At 41.1% G+C, this 18,595-nt stretch overlaps 1 protein-coding gene across 4 annotated transcripts in view; it reads left to right on the plus strand.

Annotated features, from left to right (window-relative positions):
• Elf1 (E74 like ETS transcription factor 1) overlaps positions 1-18,595 on the plus strand; it is an 86,161-nt gene that overhangs the window by 15,878 nt on the left and 51,688 nt on the right. For 2 of the 4 annotated variants that reach the window (XM_048422005.3, XM_048422008.3), the window contains exon 1: positions 14,505-14,660. The exons of 1 other annotated variant lie outside the window; for it this stretch is intronic. The gene's annotated coding sequence lies outside the window, so the exon portion shown is untranslated. Of the gene's footprint in view, positions 1-14,504; positions 14,661-16,167; positions 16,279-18,595 lie in introns of those variants that run through there. One more of the 4 variants, XM_048422007.3, reaches the window with a different exon arrangement.

The following is an 18,595-nucleotide window of genomic DNA, read 5'->3' on the forward strand; positions in this document are numbered from 1 at the left end:
TTCTGCTTGGGGTGAAGAAGTACTCTAGTGTAGGAGGGTAGCATGGCTTCCTGCAGACGGGCTGCTGGAGAAAAGATGTAGATACAGCTACATTTCATTTCCTAACCTGTCATTCCACCTTCCTTTACACTGGAAATATCGCCTCTGCCGACCGTTTTATACATAATCTTCACCTCGGGGTTTGTCGTGGTCAGTGTGCTGTCACTGTGAAGAGATACCATGGCCTTCGCAGCTCATTTAATTGGGGCTGGCTTGCGGGTTCAGAGATTTAGCTCATTATCATCATGGTGCGGAGCATGGTGGTATATAAGCAGACTTGGTGCTAGAGAAGGAGCAGAGAGTTCCACATCTGGATCCACAGGCAGCAGGTGAGAGAGAGAGAGAGACAGACAGAGACTGGGCCTGGCTTGAGCTTTTGAAACCCCAAAGCCCACTCTCAGTGACACACTTCCTCCAACAAGACCACATCTCCCTATAGTGCCACTCCCTGGTGACCAAGCATTTAAATCTATGAGCCCACGGGGCTGTTCTTATTCAAACCATCACAGTATTTGAATTTGCTGTCAGCTTCCCAGATTCCTCTGTACCTCTCATGGGGCATCTCATGGGCAACAAAAAGAAACCAGTTTTCTTTCTGCTCTTGTCACTACCAAGCTCTCTATAAGTTTCCAGAGTTGTTGCTCTGTTACCTGTACAATTAGGGAAATGCCTGTGTAGGTCCCACATGATGTAGTGTTTATGAAGAGGAATATATATATATATATATATATATATATATATATATATATATAGGCTCAGAGAAAAGAAGGAATTTATAGACTGTAGTGTGGTAGATTAAAATACTGGCAATGGAGGACTTGGCATGTTCCCAAGATCTGTTTCCCAAAAATAATTATGTCTAAAATGCCTTTAAAATTGATTAAGATAGTGTGTCTCCATGTAACCGAGGCATGTCTCAGTCTGTCTCCCCAGGGCCGGGATTACAGGTGCTTGCACCTGGTTGCTTTTATGTTTTAAAGTTTCTTTGTGCCAATGATTTGACTTAAGTATGGGAAAAGAATAGTAGAGTTTAGCTACAGCTAAATTTTGTTATTGTAGTGAAACTTAAGTTCAAGGAATGCTTCATTATTCATATAGACAGCATTATGAAACATCAGTAAGTAAAACTTAGCTTGAATCTCTTTTACTATTCCTGTAGTATTTGTGTATGTGTATGGCATATGCATATTTGCAAGTGTGAGTGTGCCTGCCCGTGTGTGCCCATGTGGAGGCCAGAGGTCAATAATTACTCATTTCCCATTTCCTTTTCCTCCACCAGCCTCTCCTACGTACCTCTTTTCTCTCTGTAAAATTTATGGCCTTTTATCCCTTTAATTGCACCCCACCCTTTTAATATATAAATACAAACTACTCAATCCATACAATGTGACTTGTGTATATATGATTTCAGGGCTGACCACTTGGAAGTGGATAACCACTTGGGAGGGGCAGTCTTTCCTGGGGAAAACTGTTTATCCCATCTTCAGTATTCCTTGGTTGTCTATTAGTTCTTTGTATAGGCTTGGGGCCTTGTGAGATTTTCCTCTTCATAATAGCATGATTATTGGCAGTGTTCTTGTTCTAGTCTTGTTTAGGCAAACAATGTTATTGAGACTTCAGGGTTGTAGCTTTCTTGACATTTCTAAGAGACACAACTTCACAGAAAACTTGGTCTAACTCTTAGTATCTTTCCCCCTTCCACTCTGTTCTTTGAGCCTTAGGTGCAGGAATTGTGCTGAAGGTGTGTCGGTTGTGCTGTAGGTGTGTCGGTTGTGCTGTAGGTGTGTCGGTTGTGCTGTAGGTGTGTCAATTGTGTTGTAGGTGTGTCAATTGGGCCTTGCACTATATGATCACTGCTGTCTGCATTTTGATTGATTGTGGTTTTCTGTAATGGTTTTTGTCTGTTGCATGGAGAAGTTTCCTTGATGATGGGTAAGGACAGCACTTAATCTGTAAGTATAAAGATTGCTATTTAGATTGCAGTTAGGAATTATGCTGGTTTAGTAAAATGGTGGTTGTAGGTTCTACAGGATCCATGACCTCACTAGCCCTGGGCAGTTGTCTAGGTTTCTGGTACCAAGCATGATTTTCTTCTTGTTGAGCAGGCCTTACGCCCGTTTAGAGAGTTGTTGGTTACTGCTAAGATATGTGTGCCACTATTGTACCCTTAGGGTTATGGTGCCATGCTGGTCCTTGTAATTCTACCTTTGTTTTTTGAGACACAGTCTCTCATTGAGTCGGGAGCTTGCCATTTTGACTATTGTCACAGTTTTGTTTCCTGTTGTTGTGCTGGAATACCCCTGACACAAGCTCCTTACTAGAAAAGGCTGATTTGTTTCGCAATCTCAGGGCCCAGTTTGTATTAGGTTTGCTCCTATTGCTGTGATGAAACACCATGGCTAAGGCAATTTAAGGAAGAAGGAGTTTATTTTGGTTTACTGTTCCATTTGCTGTTCCAGGGTGAGTCCATTATAGCAGCCAGAGGCATGGCAGCTAGCCCAGACATGATGGTTGGAGTGGAATGCTGAAAACTTGCATCCTTTACTGTGAACAGCAAGCAGAAAAAAGCAAACTAATGGCCTAAGTCTTTAAACTCTGAGAGCCCACTCCCAGTGACATACTCTCCCAACAAAGCCTAAACCTCCCCAAACAGCACTACAGAGGCAAGTGTTTAAATCGGTGAGCCTATGGAAGAAATTCTTGTTATGAGAAACCCATGTGCGTCTGTTTAAGGGGTATCAAGGATTTATTAAGACACGAAAGGGGGAAAAACACTCAGAAATACAGGCTATGGTAAATCCAGTTGCAGAGTCCTCGGAAAGCTGGGGACCGAGCACATGCCTCATGCCACCTGACCCAGTCTTCACCACCCAAGAGAGAGTGACCACTTTCCCTTCTTCCTTATAAGAGGTCACAGTAGGCAAACAAGAAGTATCTGTCCACCCAGATAGCCCAAGGTCATAAGTGGAGTGAAACCCACTACAAATTCTCATTCAACTGTTGCATAGAGACTTGAAGCAGCTCATCATATTGCATGCACAGCTAGAGGCAGAGTAAATAGTAATAGTTTAGAGTAGTAAAATAGAATAGTAAAACCCTGCGTGCTGCTGCTGCTGCTGCTGCTGAGCTTGTTGTCTCCACTCTCACCCCGCCCAGAACCCCCCACCTAAGGAAAGGGATCACCCATGTCATGTTTTCTCACCTCAACTAATTGTAATCAAGAAACTCTCAACTGGACATGGTGGTGCCTGCCTTTAATCTCAGAACTTGGGAGCAGAGTGCTATGTAAGTTTAAGAGCAGCGTGGGCTGCAGAGTGAGTTCCAGGACAGCTAAAAGATACACAGAGAAACCTTGTTTCAAAAACAAAACAAAATAAACAAACAAAAACAAAAAAAGCAAAAAAGAAACTCTCTTAGAGACATCCCAGAAGCTTGCTTCCATGTTGACTGTAGACAATGTCACCTTGACAACTAAAGCTGGTCACTGCAACTCCAGCTGTGTCCAGAAAGTCTCTGGAGCCCAGTTTCTGCCTCCCCCCCCCATCTTGACTTATTCTGTTGGTGCTGGGAGTTTGTACTGAGTTCCTTGTGCCTTTTCTAACTGAGCCTTCTCCACAGACCAAATACTCCTTTGCTTGAGACTTTTACCAGCCTGCTTCTCATTAGGAACATATATTTGTAGGGGCTCTGTCAGTATGGGCTTGAAAGAGCAATGAGGTAAAAAAATAAAGGGACTGATCACTTTGGGGTAATCTGTCCTAGTCTGGAGTTTTTCTTCTTTTTCTTTTCTTTGCCTTTCTTGTCTCTTTTTCTTTAAAAATTTACAATGCTGTTTGAAGTCTATTGATATGAAGGGATATTGAAATATAAATATGGACTCTAATCCAGAAAGCTGTTCTTTAAAACAAAACAAACAAACCAACAAAAAAAATCCAACTAATACATAACTTGGCAGCTTGAAATTTGTTCCCTGTATAGTGCTACTGAACCCAGCCTAAGTCCGCAAAGTGAGAAAGAGGCCTGCCTGTGTTATTTTCAGTTTAAATAAAAATTACCTGAGAATAGTTTATATTAGGGGGAAATAAAAAAAAAGTTTGCTGCTGAGCCAGTATTTAGTTCAACTTCTGAATCATTTAGCAAATATTTATTAAGCAACTATTCTGATGTAGAAATACCACTGGCCTAAAAGAAATAACCAGCAAGGCATGGTTTTCTTTTTTACGATTGCTGTAAAATACAGTGTTCTTCAGGTGTTTGGGCAAAGCAGCAGCATGAGCTCTGGCGGCAGGAAAACGACTGCAGTACTTGTGGGGGGGGGGCAGGAGAAAGAGTGCAGAGCTTGAGACTGTCCTGTAACAACAGGACCGTCTGTGAGAAAGACCCCAGTGCTCCGTAGTGTTGCAGCATGCCAGTGTATGAATGAATGCCTGGAGGACGATCCAGCCTTTGCAGAAGGGTGTGGGAGCACGGGAAGGAAAGTAGTGAAATTTTCATGACACTGCAAGGAGAGAGACTCTCTCGGGAGATCTATTGAATGAGAATGGGTAAGAAAGGAGGGTGCCAAACCTGGCCTGTTCTCAGCTGGTGACTGAGGATGAGGTTGCCATCTCATCTTAGGGAGACCATCTCCATCTCTTAGGGAGACCAAAGTCAAGATGGAAAAATGTGTACTGGTTTTCTTCAGTAGGTACTGGTAAACAAGTGATTTTTTTTAATTAAATTACTTTTATTTTATTGTTTTATATGTATGGGTATTTTCCTTGAGTTTATGTCTGGATCCCCCAGAACTGGAGCTACAGACAGTTGTGAACCGTCATGTGGGTGCTGGGAATTGAACCTGGGTCCTCTAGAAAGATCAGCTAGTGCTCTTAACCACTGACCCATCTCTCCAGCCCCAATAAGTGTTTTTTGTTGTTTTGTTAGTTGATTTTAAATTTGAAGGTCAAACTCAGGACCTCACATTCTGGGCAAGGTTTCTACCACTAAGTTCTGTCTATAGCCCTCTTAAGGTTGTTTCTTTTTTCTTTTTTTATTTGGTTGGTTTGTTGGCTTTTCAGACAGTATCTCACTGTGTAGGTCTAGAATTACTGTGTATCCCAGACTGGCTTGGGACTCACAAAGATCTGCTGCTTCTGCTGGGATTAAAGTATACATCAACACACCTGGCACCTGTAGTGATATTTCATTTGCATTTTAATAAATAAAGCTTGCCTGAAGATCAGAAAAGCAAAAGCAGCCAAGCCACTAGAGAGCTCTTACCTCTTTGAAATCTTCAGATAGAAAAAAGAGCAAGTTACTGTCTGAGTCCCAGCCCTAGAGAGGACTGTCAGATGGGAGGAGGCAACTCTCACTCAGTCTTGTTCTCAGGATTCCTGGAGGCCGAATCGCCATTATGGACTGAGGTGGAGGTAAGAACCAGTGACTGACTACTTGGCTTTTCTGACCTTCAGGTTGAACCCCAATATCTGTCTCTGGATTTTTATTAATTGTGCTATAGGTACCTCTTCTGGTTTTTTTTAGTGGGGATCAATTTAATACATCATGGAATTTATGAGAAATTCCTTAAATAGCCATTCTTCTTGAATTGAGAAATTAAATATTGATAGAATTTTGAAAGCTGTGGGTGTATATGTTATAAATGAGCATGGGTCGACATATATAAATTATAGTAGAGTCTTCTTTACCCTTTCAGATAGTCTGATCAGCACAGGTGAAGCCGTCAGCCTCAGGCTGCACAGTGACTCCCCATGCTCTGTAGTTACATTCCACACCACTAGCAATGACTGATCTGTTGTTTTGTTTTGTTTATAGCCAATGTAATTTCTCTTAGAAATGTCTCATAAATGGAATAATAATATATATAGCCTGTTAATACTGGTTTCTTTTGGTCCAGTGCTTTTGAGCAACATCTAAATTGTGTTTAATCTAGTTGCTGAGGTTGGATTATATAATTGTTTGATCGTTTTGTTGCTAAGTATTTGAGAACACGTGTCTCTTGGCTCCATCATAAGGGATCTAAGTGAATTTTGTGAAATGGGGATGGGCTCTGCTCCCTTTAGAGAAGTTAGAGCAGAGGTTTTGAGTTTAAGTAGGCCTGGATTGAAACAGTTGTTTCTTAATTTCTTTGTGTTGTGTAATAAGACCAGTTAATTTTCTCTCTCTCTCTGTGTATGCCCCAGGTGTGGAGAACAGAGGGGTCATGTGTTCTCTGTCCCTTTCCCTCTTATTCCCCTGAGACCCGGTGTGTTTTAGGCTAGACTGACTGGTCAGTAAGCCCCAGGGGTTCTCCTATCTCTTCCTTTCTGGGCAGGGACCATAGGTATGAGGCCCAGCCTCTTTTGTGTTTGTGCTAGTGATCCGAACAATGTCCTCAGGCTTGCACACAAGTACTCTTTGCTGCCAAGCCGTCTTCCCTTAAGGGAGGCTAAGATGTGATCTTCACTGCTGGCCTGCCACTACATAAACTAAATAAACCTGTTTCCTTTCTTGGCTGGAGCAGACTGAGGGACCTCTGGCAGTAGCACCAGGATTTATCCTACTGCATGAACTGGCCTTTTGGGAACCTATTCTCTTTGGATGGATACTTTGATCAGCCTAGCTATAGATAGTAGGGAGAGCCTTGAACCTTCCCCAAAGCGATGTGCCTTACCCTCTCTAAGAACTGGATGGGGGTGGGGTGGAAGGCTATGTGGAAGGAATGGGAGGAGAGGAGGGAGTGGGAACTTGGATTGGTATGTATGATGAAAAAAAAGATAGTTTGTTTTCTTTTTTTTAAAAAAAAAAGGGAAAAGAAAAAATGACCTAAGATTTCCCCTCTTTTTCTTTTTATCAAAGAACAAAAATAACAATTGAAGGCATTTATTTTTGTGTTTCTGGGTTTTGGTCTTAAGGACCCAAGGCTTCTGGGATTGAAGCCTAAATAAAAAGTCAGTGAAATAAGTCATAATTGTGAATTAGTATAAGGTGTATCTCTGTGAGAATTAAGTTGTATAAGATGCATAATAAAATACCTGTCTTCAAATAGGTTACTGTTTATTAATGCAGAAGCCTTGTATAATATGACTGCAAACACAGTAGAGTGTTTTAATCAGTAGAAAAATGGTTTTGTTAAGGAGTAGCCCCTTTCACTCCCTTCTTCCCAGCTCTTTAAGTAGAAAAATCTTCCTATGATTATAATCATAAAAAATAACCATTTTAAAAAAATAATTAATTTTATTTGTTATGTACAAATGTTTTGCTTGCATATGTGCAAGTGCGCCATGGGTGCACCTGGTGCCTGCAGAGGTCAGAAGGGGGTGCTGGATCCCCTGGAACTGAAGTTTGGATGGTTGTGGGCCACCATGTGGCTGGGGGAATCAAATCTGGGTCCTCTGCAAGAGCCATATTTCCGACACCCAAAACTTGTCTTTAATCTCACCTCTCATTCTTCTGAAATTTCTCTAATCAGACTGTTTAACTTTAGGACTCTGTTTTGTGACTTTTCCTGGGAACTTTGTTTCTGCTTACCTGGCTAGACAGGGCAAAGATAGATAGAACAAAGAAACAGTGTCACCCAAGTTTGACTTGATCGACCAGCGAGTTTATTGGGGTTACAGGATCATGGGTGAGTCTCCGACCACTGAATCACTGAGAAAGCATCCGCCCTGTAAGGATGAGTCAGGACCCCTAGGCAACCACACCATGAAAGGGCCTCCTCCTCCTCAGCTACACATTGAGGTAGCTAGCGGGACTCGGGGGCTTCTAACTCTTACAAACTTCCTCTGCTTTTCTAGATTCTTAGGAGTTTTATGAGCTCCCTTCTATCTCAAGGAGGGAATATTTCAACCAGGAGAAAACACTTATAAAATAGACTATCACACAATACCTTTCTTTAAAAAAACATTATTTCATTTTATGTGTATGAGTTTTTTGCCTGTAGGTATGTGTGTATCCTGTGTGCATGCATCCTGGGTCTGGAGTTGCTAATGGTTATGAACTGCCATGTCAGTGCTTAATCTTAATCACTCTGCCTCCCTCAGTTTTAAAAAAATTAATAGTGATACTCATATGATGCCCATGTTGCTAAAACCAGACCTCATCTTACTTTGTGGTCAGCATTTGGTGCTCACTCAGCTCCCTCTTCTCGGAACACTTTGATTTGTACGCCGTGCTGATAGCATAGGTCTTGTCTTCCTCCCCCGTTTCTCTGTTCCTTCGCAGCTCCCTTTTAAGCTCTGTATCAGTTTCCCCATCTCTGAATGATGGGGTGTTCCAAGAGTATCATTATATTACCTGTAGCTTTATGTCACGCGCATGTTCCTGGGATATATGCTAGTGATCCTCAAAATGCATTACTTTTTTGTTTTTACTTTTCTGATATTCTATAACTTAAATTATAATAGAAAATTAATAGAACTGAAGTACTGCTATGAAGTCAGTACATCTTACCTTACACGGTGAAGGACTAAGAGGAAAGATATTTGCTGTGTGTGTGTGTGTGTGTGTGTGTGTGTGTGTGTGTGAGATACAAATATATTCTTAACAGAATACGGAATTTATGTAACTGGCAATGTCCTAGTTTAGTAGCTGGCATTAATAACTACCCTCTGCTGCTTGTTCTGTATTCTTTTCATCTTCAACAAGTACCCCAGCTTGTTTCCAGCCTGGAAAGTTGTTGTGTCTCAAACAGGATAGTGAAGTGTATCAAAGTTTGTATAAAATACAAAGCCAGTGTATTGCTGGCCTTGCCAGCTAAAGTAAACTTTCTGGTTCATTTTATAGATAGACATGGAGAGTAAGGTGTTTGCTAAATCAGTAGCTCCTTTCCAGGTAGCAGGTATATTAATTTGCTCAAGCAGTAAACTACATTTAGATGGCAGCTACAGTTGGAATCACCACTTGGTTAAGTTTACAATAATGATTATTGTTTCCCAATAATAATTCAGGTAGGCCCTAAAGAATCCCTTATCAACAGTGATCTGCTTTGATTACTGTATATAGGAAGGGACTAGATCAGTGTCTGAGCCAAACCCAGTGCTCAGTGAACATTTTTTTGTTGTTGTTTTGTTTCATTTTTGTTTTTTTAAGACAGGGTTTCTTTGTAGCTTTGGAGCCTGACCTAGAACTAGCTCTTGTAGACCAGGTTGGCCTCAAACTCACAAAGATCTGCCTGCCTCTACCTCCCAAGTGCTGACTTAAAGGCATGTGTCACCACCACCCGGCCCTCAGTGAACATTTTTAAATGGTGGGTGATTAAGAGTACCTACAATCAGTGATTATCTTTGAGTCAGTAACACTGAGAAAACAATTTCTATGTATATAGACCCTCCTTTTAAAATTTGAGACAGGGTCTCTGAACCTTTGCTGGCCTGGAACTCAATATGTACTAGGTTGGCCTTGAGTTTGGCAGTCCTAGCATTGTCCTCTGTGTGTTGGGATTACAGATATGCACCACCATGCCAGGCATCCTTTTCTTATTTTTAAAATGGATCAGTGTTTGAGGTTTTACTAAAACAACAGCCTTCCAGGCAGAGTTTGAAAAGAGCCTGGTCTACAAGAGCTAGTTCCAGAACAGGCTCCAAAGCTACAGAGAAACCCTGTCTCGAAAAACAAAAAGCAAAGCAAACAAAACAAAACAAAAAACTACAGCAGCCTTCAATGTATCTCCTGAAGGCTCTTGTAAGAATCTCAGTGGTAAACAGAATTGAAAAGCCACTGGGCTGGATAGAGGATCTCTAAGATGTTCAGGCTTATGATGACAAGTGTTCCTATAGCTGTAAGTAGGCCTGTGGAGAGGATTCTTGATGCAGAGGAGACATTTGAACTGAGAGTCAAGTGGATATTTAGTAGACAGACTGACTGGTCGGATTGAGGTGGCCAGTCCCAGGAAACAGTGGTAAGGGGGGTGAACAAACAGGGGTGGGGAAGAACAATTCTAAAATTCCAGGTTTCAGTGAGTCTGGGCTATGTGTATGTGTGCATGTGGGCTTGTATGCTTATGTGCATGTTTGGTGTGTATGTATGTATGGGAGAAAAAAAAGAAGGAAATATGTGGGCAGAGAAATGGAGTGGGGAATTGGGGCTGGAAAAAGAAAAATTGAATTCAGATGTCAAAGCTGTGAATACCATGATAAACTGTGTGTGTGTGTGTGTGTGTGTGTGTGTGTGTGTGTGTTTTAATAGACGGGATAATTGAATCACTGTGTCCAAATACTTACCATAAACAATTGAAGGAAGGAAAGGTTTATTTTGGCCTATGATTTCAGAAGATTCAGTTCGTGGTCGCTTGGCTCCATGTGCCTGGGCAAAATGCAGTGTGGGGTGGAGGCTGTCCTTGGCTTTTTGGCAAACAGGAAGCCCGAGAAAGGGGACTGTATGAAGAAGCCAGCTGAAATCAGGCCTTGAGGACAGGTAGTGACTGATCTACTTCCTTCAACTAAGCCCCACCCCTTTTACCACCTTTTATTAATATTACCGTATTGTGAATGATTGTATCAGAATCCTCGGATCTGTGTCTGGAAAGCCATGGTATTTCACTGTCCCCCTGCAGTATTTCATGCTGATCAAGTTGACAGTCAGTATTAGTCATTACCTAAACCTTTCTGTTAGCTAATCTATAACGTGAAATTCTCCTGCTTTAGCCACCAAGATTGGGATTGCAGTTGAGCACTGGGTAGCCTGATCTTTTGTTTTGCTTCTTACAACCAGTTGTTCCTTCCCTCCACTGTTTCCTACTCTTTCCCCTTCATGAACCAAAGCAAGACTGTAGGTGGTGGTTGTAACTGGAAGTATTCTCTGTCCTGCTGGTCTGCTGGAGAAAACCTGGACTGGGTTTTCTCCGCCTGCCTGTTCCCGAAGCTGCTTATAAAATAACCACTCGGAGGCTTGATATTAATTACATATTCTTTGGTCTATTAGCTCAGACTTTTTTTTTAAAAAAATTTCTATTTATTTATTTTTATTTATTTGTTTTTCCAGACAGGGTTTCACTGTTTAGATCTCACTCTGTAGACTAGGCTGACTCCGAACTCACAGAGATCTGCCTGACTCTGCCCTGGGTGCTGGGATTAAATGCATGCGCCACCACTGCTGGGCCAGAGCTCAGTGTCTGACTCAGTATTATACTCTAGGCAACAGACTTAAAAGTCGCTTTGGAAATCACTATGTATGTAGCACAAGCTAATCTCAAACCCATGGCATTCCTCCTGCCTTGGCTCTTTTTAAAAAAGATTTATTTTATTATTTTATGCATATGAGCAGTCTGCCTGCACGTATACCTACACACTATGTGTGTGCCTGGTGCCCAAGATGTCAGAAGAGGACATTGGATTCCCTGGATCTGTAGTTCCAAATGGTTGTTAGCTACCATGTGGGTCCTCTGCAATAGCAAGGAGTGTTTTTAACCAGTGAGCCTACTCCCCAGCCTCTCAACTCTTTTTGAGACCAGAGCTCACCATGTCTGGGAACTCACTATGTAGAACATGAGGTTCTCCTGCCTGTTTCTGATCACTGAGATCATTTTCATCTAATCATCAGATCTATTTCAAATACTATTTTCAATTAGAAAAATTACAAATACAATTCAATAGTAGATTACTTTCCTGGCATGCCTCAGTGAAGCCCTGGTTCAAATTCCTAGCACCATGCTAAAAAAACAAAAACAACAACAACAAAAACCCCACACACCCTAGTTGCCCTCTCTCTACCACTTGATATAAGATTCCCCTCTGTATGCTATGAGGAAATCCAAAGTTACAAGAGCTAGTTCCAGGACAGCTAGAGATGTTATATAGAGAAACCCTGTCTCAAAAAACCAACTAAACAAACAAACAAAAACAAAAAACAAAACAAAACAGCAACAACAAAAAAAACCCTCAACCAACCAAACAAAAAACCCTGAGCTCTGTCTGTAGGAGTAAATTACTGGATCCTATGGTACATATATGTTTAACTTCTTGTAAAAGTGCCAGTGTCTTCTGAAGTAGCTATATCATTTTCCCTACCTACCAGCAATGTATAAAAGTAGTAGTTGCAGGTTTAGGAAATGCTTAGCTGGTCAAATGCTTGCTGTGCAAACATGAGGACCTGAGTTTTATTGCCAGTACATGGTCTGGTATAGCTCAAGCTTGTCTTCAACATGCTAGCTGGCTGAGTCGGGGATTTTAGGCATGTGTTACTGTGCCTAATTTTCACTATTCTGAAAACAGACTAACCCTAACCTAAGGACGGTATATTCAATGTACCTATGGGATATATTTGCACAACTTATTGACCTCCCAGGATGGCTGAGTGTGTGTATATTGTGAACCCCATGTTTCACAGTGTTGTGGGTTGGGCATCGCAGGTATTCTACTACTGAGCGATACCATCTCAAACCTGTTTTTTTTTTTGTTGTTGTTGTTGTTTTGTGTTTGTTTGTTTGTTTTTAAATTTGGAGAAAGGATTTTTGCTATGTGTAAAAGGAGCAGCGGGATGCATTCCCGGCTCCCGACTAGCTTTACCCAAAATAATTACATGGAAACTGTATTCATTTAAACACTGCCTGGCCCATTACCTCCAGCCTCTTATTGGCTAACTCTCACATATCGATTCAACCCATTTCTAATAATCTGTATCTCACCACGAGGTCGTGGCTTACTGAGAAAGATTCAGCATGTCTGACCTGGCGGCTGGCTGCATGGCGTCTGCTCTCTGCCTCTGCCTGACTCTGCTTCTTTCTCCCAGAATTCAGTTCTGTCTTCCCCGCCTACCTATGTTCTGACCTATCAGGCCAGGCAGTTTTCTTTATTAATTAACCAATGAAAGCAACAGATAGATAGAAGACTCTCCTACATCAGCTATGTAACTAAGACTGCTTTTGAACTTGCTATGTAGCCTGGGCTTGATTCAGGCTTGCCCCACCTCAACCTAAATAACTGGAATTGCAGGCGTGTGCCACTGAACTCTGTTCCAAGCACTTGCTATGTTCCTGTGTGTGTTCACCTGCATGAGTAGGGCAAAGGTCAACACAGTATGTTATTTCTCAGGAGACACCCATCTTGTTTTTGAGACAGGATAGATTAGGCTAGGCCAGCTAGCTAGCGAGCTCCAGGGGTCCTCCTTCTCTCCTCTTTCGCTCTGCTAGGCATTGAACTCCAGGGTATTATTCATGTTATGCAAGCACTTGACTATGGAGCTACATCCCAAACAAGGCCCAACCCAGGTTTTCCCTTCAGTGATGGGCATCCAGCTCTGGTTCCCGTGCTTGTGAGGCAAGCACTTTCCAGACCGTGCCGTCTCCCCAGGCCTGTTCCAAGCTGTATTTTTTTTTATAAATATTTTTGTCATTTAAACATATTAGTATTGTCATTTGTCTCTTTTGATATGATTCTTTTGCTTTTACTTTTTATAATTTTTGTTTCTAATTACCTTTTAAAAATCAGATTAGGTTTACATGGATATCCCCCGAAGTCTTTCAGCTGTGGAAATGAGTTGGGGCTTTCCAGTGAACCGTGGCCTTCCATTGGCTGTCAGAGAACCTTGTTCTTGGTGTATGGGTTCTGAATATTCATTCTGAATTAAGTGAGCTAAATAGGACATTTGGCAGTCAAAATTGATTTATTCTTTTCTTTTGCATAATTAAAGATGAATTTATTAAGCCCCAGAGATTATTTTAGGAAAAAGAAACTCTTCAGTGAAATAAATAGGTCAGTTTGATTAACTAATTTCTTTGAATAAATTAAAATGTGCTTACTGAGGAGCCAGGGTAAACAGTTGTGGTAATGTTTTGGTGGAGGACATTGCTGTGGTTGTTTACAGGGTAGATTAGCCGGTGTCCAGCGCAGTGTTGGAGAAGGGGGCCTGGTACTTAGCATGTAGAAAGTTTCCTTCTACGGGGGAAGGCTATGGCTCTCTCTTAAAAATGATAGAGTTGTGACCTGTGATTTTCTCGATAACTTTTAAAAAGTATTTTACAGCCTTTCAATTCTACTTAAAATCGCTTTGCTATGTTGAACTTTCTAACAGGAATTTTAAGTTATTTTAGCACATTTAATTGACACTTATTTTTCCACTGAACTTTGGATTTCCTGGTGAATTTTATCTGTTTAGAGAACCTATAAGTCTGCATCTGGTATTACAGTTTGCTAGCGTTTCCAGATTACATAGCCATATATCCCTTCATATGAGAGTTAATGAGAAGCTAGACTAGACGCACCTTTTCATTGCTACGGTAAGCAGCACAGTTCATTCTCTTTTCATCCTCCCTCACCTTCCTTTTATAGTAGTTGTATTTATTTGATGTGCTAATTTATCTTTCTTGTAGCTTGTCATTCTATTTTATACTATTAATTCTAAAATATGGCAATTAGCATGCGGCAGTTTAAACTAGGCAGATTTTGCTCCTTGGCTTCTGTCTTACTCCTGTCGTATGCCTTTCCCCCCATTTTTTACCTGTGCATTTGCATGTTTGACCTAGCAGAATAATTGGGTGCACAGCAACATGGGCGTGCCTCCCTTAGAAACACTGAGTTTCATGTGTGAGTCATAAGCTGAAGCACACACCACTTCCCCAATCTACAGGAGCCATTTTAACAGCACAAAACTTGCCGGGTTGCTTTTCAGTCTCAAGCCCAGAGGACGAAACCTGAAGACAAAGTTTAAAGGTAGCTTGTTATTTTGTTGTTTGCTTCTGGCTATTTTTGAGCTAATAAACGGAGGGAGGCGGTTCTTACCTGTGGCAGAACATGGCTGAATGTCTTCTTTAACTCTGATAAAATATGTGTAGTGAGTCACATGCCCGACTGCCCTTCGCAGCACAGGCAACCAAGCACTCACAGGCTGGGAAGCCCTAGCTCTCCCTACAGCACCTTATACAATTATGTGCTTGGCATTTCGCTCCTCTAACCTCAGATAAAGGAGGCACCCCCCCCCCCCCCCCCGCAAAGCAAACTGGATCCAGTTTTAATTAAAATAAATCTAATTGTCTTTGTGAGACCAGCTGAGAAGTGACTCTTCAGTAAACAGTATTGTCATGAGCTTCAGATGTTGAAAAAAATCCAGGAACAGTGGCTTATTACGGTTTTTAATTAAGTATGAAATCTTGGGTCAATTTAGTAATAAGTGTGCTCACAGACCATTCTATGCTTTGCTTTCTTTTTTTTAAGCTAATAAATTACACTAAATATTTAATTTTGAAAACCAAAGAGAAGTGTAAAAGCTAAGTAAAGGCTTTAAGGTGAAGAAACATTTCGGTGGTAAAGCGTGTTTTCAGTGAAGACCGTCTGGACTGATTCATTCAGTGTTCGAGAGAAACGAAGCCTTATGTTCACATGAACTTGCTTTGGGTAGCAACTTTAGAAGTGAAACCGCTTCTAAAGGAACTGTGACTATTTCAGTTTTGTGCAACAAATAGGAGCGTGTTGGTCTTCTTAGTACTAGTTTTAACCTTTTTTTTTTTAATTAAAAAAATGAAAACCCTTTGGTCAACAGGAGGTGGTTCGACCTTTTCCTGAATTATTTGTCCTCGCTAAGCTGTTGTGTTTGTCTGGCAAGTCTGTATTCACTGAACAGCAATATTTTACTTCAGAGACACTCATGATACTATCACTGGGGTGAAAGTAAAATCTGAGTATGTAATGAATAGGAAGAATTTTCAGATATCAGTTCACCGTCTATTTATTATTGGCTCAATAGTTTCTAGGTAGTTGGCTGAGGGTTGGCTCTAGCTTTCCCAGCGCTTGAAGTTCAGGGAGGTTTGAAAGAGACGGCAAGAGGGGTGTTCCTTCTTACTTTGGAACTGTTTGTTGCTAGCAGATCTCAGTGTTGTGATCTTATAAGAAAGGCCCACATTTCACCAGTTCAGCTGGGAGCCCTTCTCCATCAGCTTTGTTTGCATATTGCAGGTTTGGTTGGCCTTTGACTAAGCAAAGGCTGTATTTGCTTCAAGTCTGGACTGAAGAAAAAACCAAAAACTAATGACACCTTCTTGCTTTTTTTTCCTTTTAAGGCTAGTGCTCCATTAGAGAGAAATGGAGGGGCAAATAAACAAACTAAGAACATATTTACTAAATAGAAGAATTTGATTTCTTAAAATTGAGAAGCTGCTACATTCAAAATAAAGTAGACATTGGCCCTGTATATCAGTTTCTTTTCGTGTTTGTTTTGAGATAGAGTCTTGCTCTGCTGCAAGTCTTGAACTCTGTTCGGCCTCAGCTTTCAAGTGCTGGAATTACAGGCATGTGCTACCATGCTCGGCTGTCACTTTCTTTCTGTGATTAAAAGGTAGGGTTTACGGGAAAATGACAGAAAGGGAGGTTTGGGGGAGGGGGCAGGGAAACCGACTTGGTGGTTGTCCCGCTGCTCTCTTTTTATAAGACTGAAGGGAAGTTTAAACTGAATCTTAAGAACTAGAATTGTTGACTGGAGATTGTTCAGCCGCCTCATTTATGGCTCAAGTAGGTGCTGGTTTCAAGCTTTGAACTCATTGTGCAGTAGAGAAGGGGATAGACTTGAACTCTGACCTTCCTGCCTCTCTGCCTTTCACCTCCTAAATGCTGGGATTACTGGCAGGGCCATAGTGCTGGTTTTTGTTCTGTTTTGTTTTGCTTTTTACTTGGTGTTTTCTTAAGGCTATATCTTCCTATCTTTTGTAAGCTAGGACCTTTCCAGGTAGCACGATAGCTTTACCTGATGCAACATCTGTATGCTGGACGCTTAGTTATAAACTAATCGTTGTATTTGTGCAAGGCTGGATGGTAGAGTTTAAAAAATCTAAATGTAACCGAAGGTAGTCATTCTCTGGGTTGAGGAATCACATGGTCCAGTATAGACAAAAATGTAACACTGTATGGTAAAACTATACAAGGAGGTTTGTTTGTTTGTTTGTTTTGAGACGGGTTTATTTGTATCCCTGACTGTCCTGGAACTCATTTTGTAAACCAGGCTGGTCCCTAACTCAGATTCACCTGGCTCTGTCTCCTACATGCTGGGATTAAAGGTGTGTGCCAGAACTGCCTGGTGTGACTTTTATGATTTTTTTATAGTTTTACTCATTTGAACTTCGTGTAAACAGAATCACATTTTTTTGTAGTGATTTGCTTATTTTATCCAACTCAAGCTAATTTTTCTGCAGCTTATCTTTGCATTCTCTTTCTGTGCCAGCGTATGCATTGTTTGCTGATGACATTAAAGCACTTCTAGTTTGGAAATATTCTTTAATGGACTTCCAAGAACGTATATTCAAGAGTTCTGTAGGTTTAACTTTTCTTATTGAGATAGGTGAAGGCTTTGTAAAGATTAAAGGAATAGATAATTTTAAAAAATTAATAATTTATTTGTTCATCAAGGCATTAAGTGAAATTGCTTTTAAAAATGTCAGTGCTGGGATTGGATAGATGGTTCAGCATCTAAGAGCACTGGTTGTCCTTGCAGAGTACCTGGGTTTGAGTCTCAGTACCACATAGCAACTCGCAGTCATGTGTAACTCCAGTTCTAAGAGCTCTGACTCCTTCTGGATTCCACTGGCACCGGGCAAACATGAGGTACACAGGTGAAGCACTCATACACTTAAAATGATAAAACTTTCCCCAAACTCTCAATGCTGGTTGATAAAAATACAAGTAGGGTTTTTGGCCGTGCAGCCTTGACTCATTCTGAGGCCTGGAAAGCTCCATCAACCATGCACATGTCAACTCAGGGAGAAGGTAGCTGTAACTGACACTCAGGTTGTAGGATGACAATCGTTTTGACCTAATGAAGTGCTGAAAAGGTCTAGGTACTCTGTGAATCTGAGACTCTTGAGAATCACTACAATAGTACAACATTGGAAATGATCCAACTGTTCAAAAATTAGGGATTGGATAAGTAGGTGCTGGAATTATGTGGGAGAAATTTAATTTTATTAAAGTTTTTGCCAAAAATGGCTATACGCTGGAGTATTTTTGTATTTAGAGGCACCAAGTGAAAAAATCAACCTTCTTAAAGAAAGTGAAAGTATCAGGTCTGACTCCGTGTCTTTGCTGTGAGAAAGGAAAGCTGCTGAAAAAAAGGAAAGTGCAGAAGGAATCTGCTGCTGCTGCAACAGCCTAAGGGGCTTTTGTGTGGTGGCTTTTATTTGAACAGAAAAGAAGTTAGCAATGGTATCAGTCATTTTAATGTACTGTATAGCAATAGGTGAAATATACCTTTATGTTAACTTATAGTAGATAAATTCTCATTACATTTTAAGTTTTTCTTTTTTGTTGTTTGTGTATTTTTGTTTGTTTGTTTGTTTTTCGAGACAGGGTTTCTCTGTGTAAAGAGTCCTGGCTATCCTGGAACTCACTAGGTAGACCAGGCTGGCCTCAAACTCACAGAGATCCACCTGTCTCTTCCTTTTGAATGCTGGGATTAAAGGTATGTGACACCACCGCCTGGCAGGTGCTTCTTGCTTTTAAAATTATTTCTCCTTTTTATAAGAAAAGAGGTGTCTGATACTCTGGGAGCAGGGGTTACTGGTAGTTGTCTAACATGGTGCTGAGAACTGAACTTAGGTCTTCTGGAAGAGCAGTAAGTGCTCTCAACCCCTGCCAACCCCCATGCCATCTCTCAACCACCATCA

The sequence above is a fragment of the Myodes glareolus genome, chromosome 12 (assembly GCF_982192425.1).
Source record: "Myodes glareolus chromosome 12, mMyoGla1.1, whole genome shotgun sequence".
Lineage (NCBI taxonomy): Eukaryota > Metazoa > Chordata > Mammalia > Rodentia > Cricetidae > Myodes > Myodes glareolus.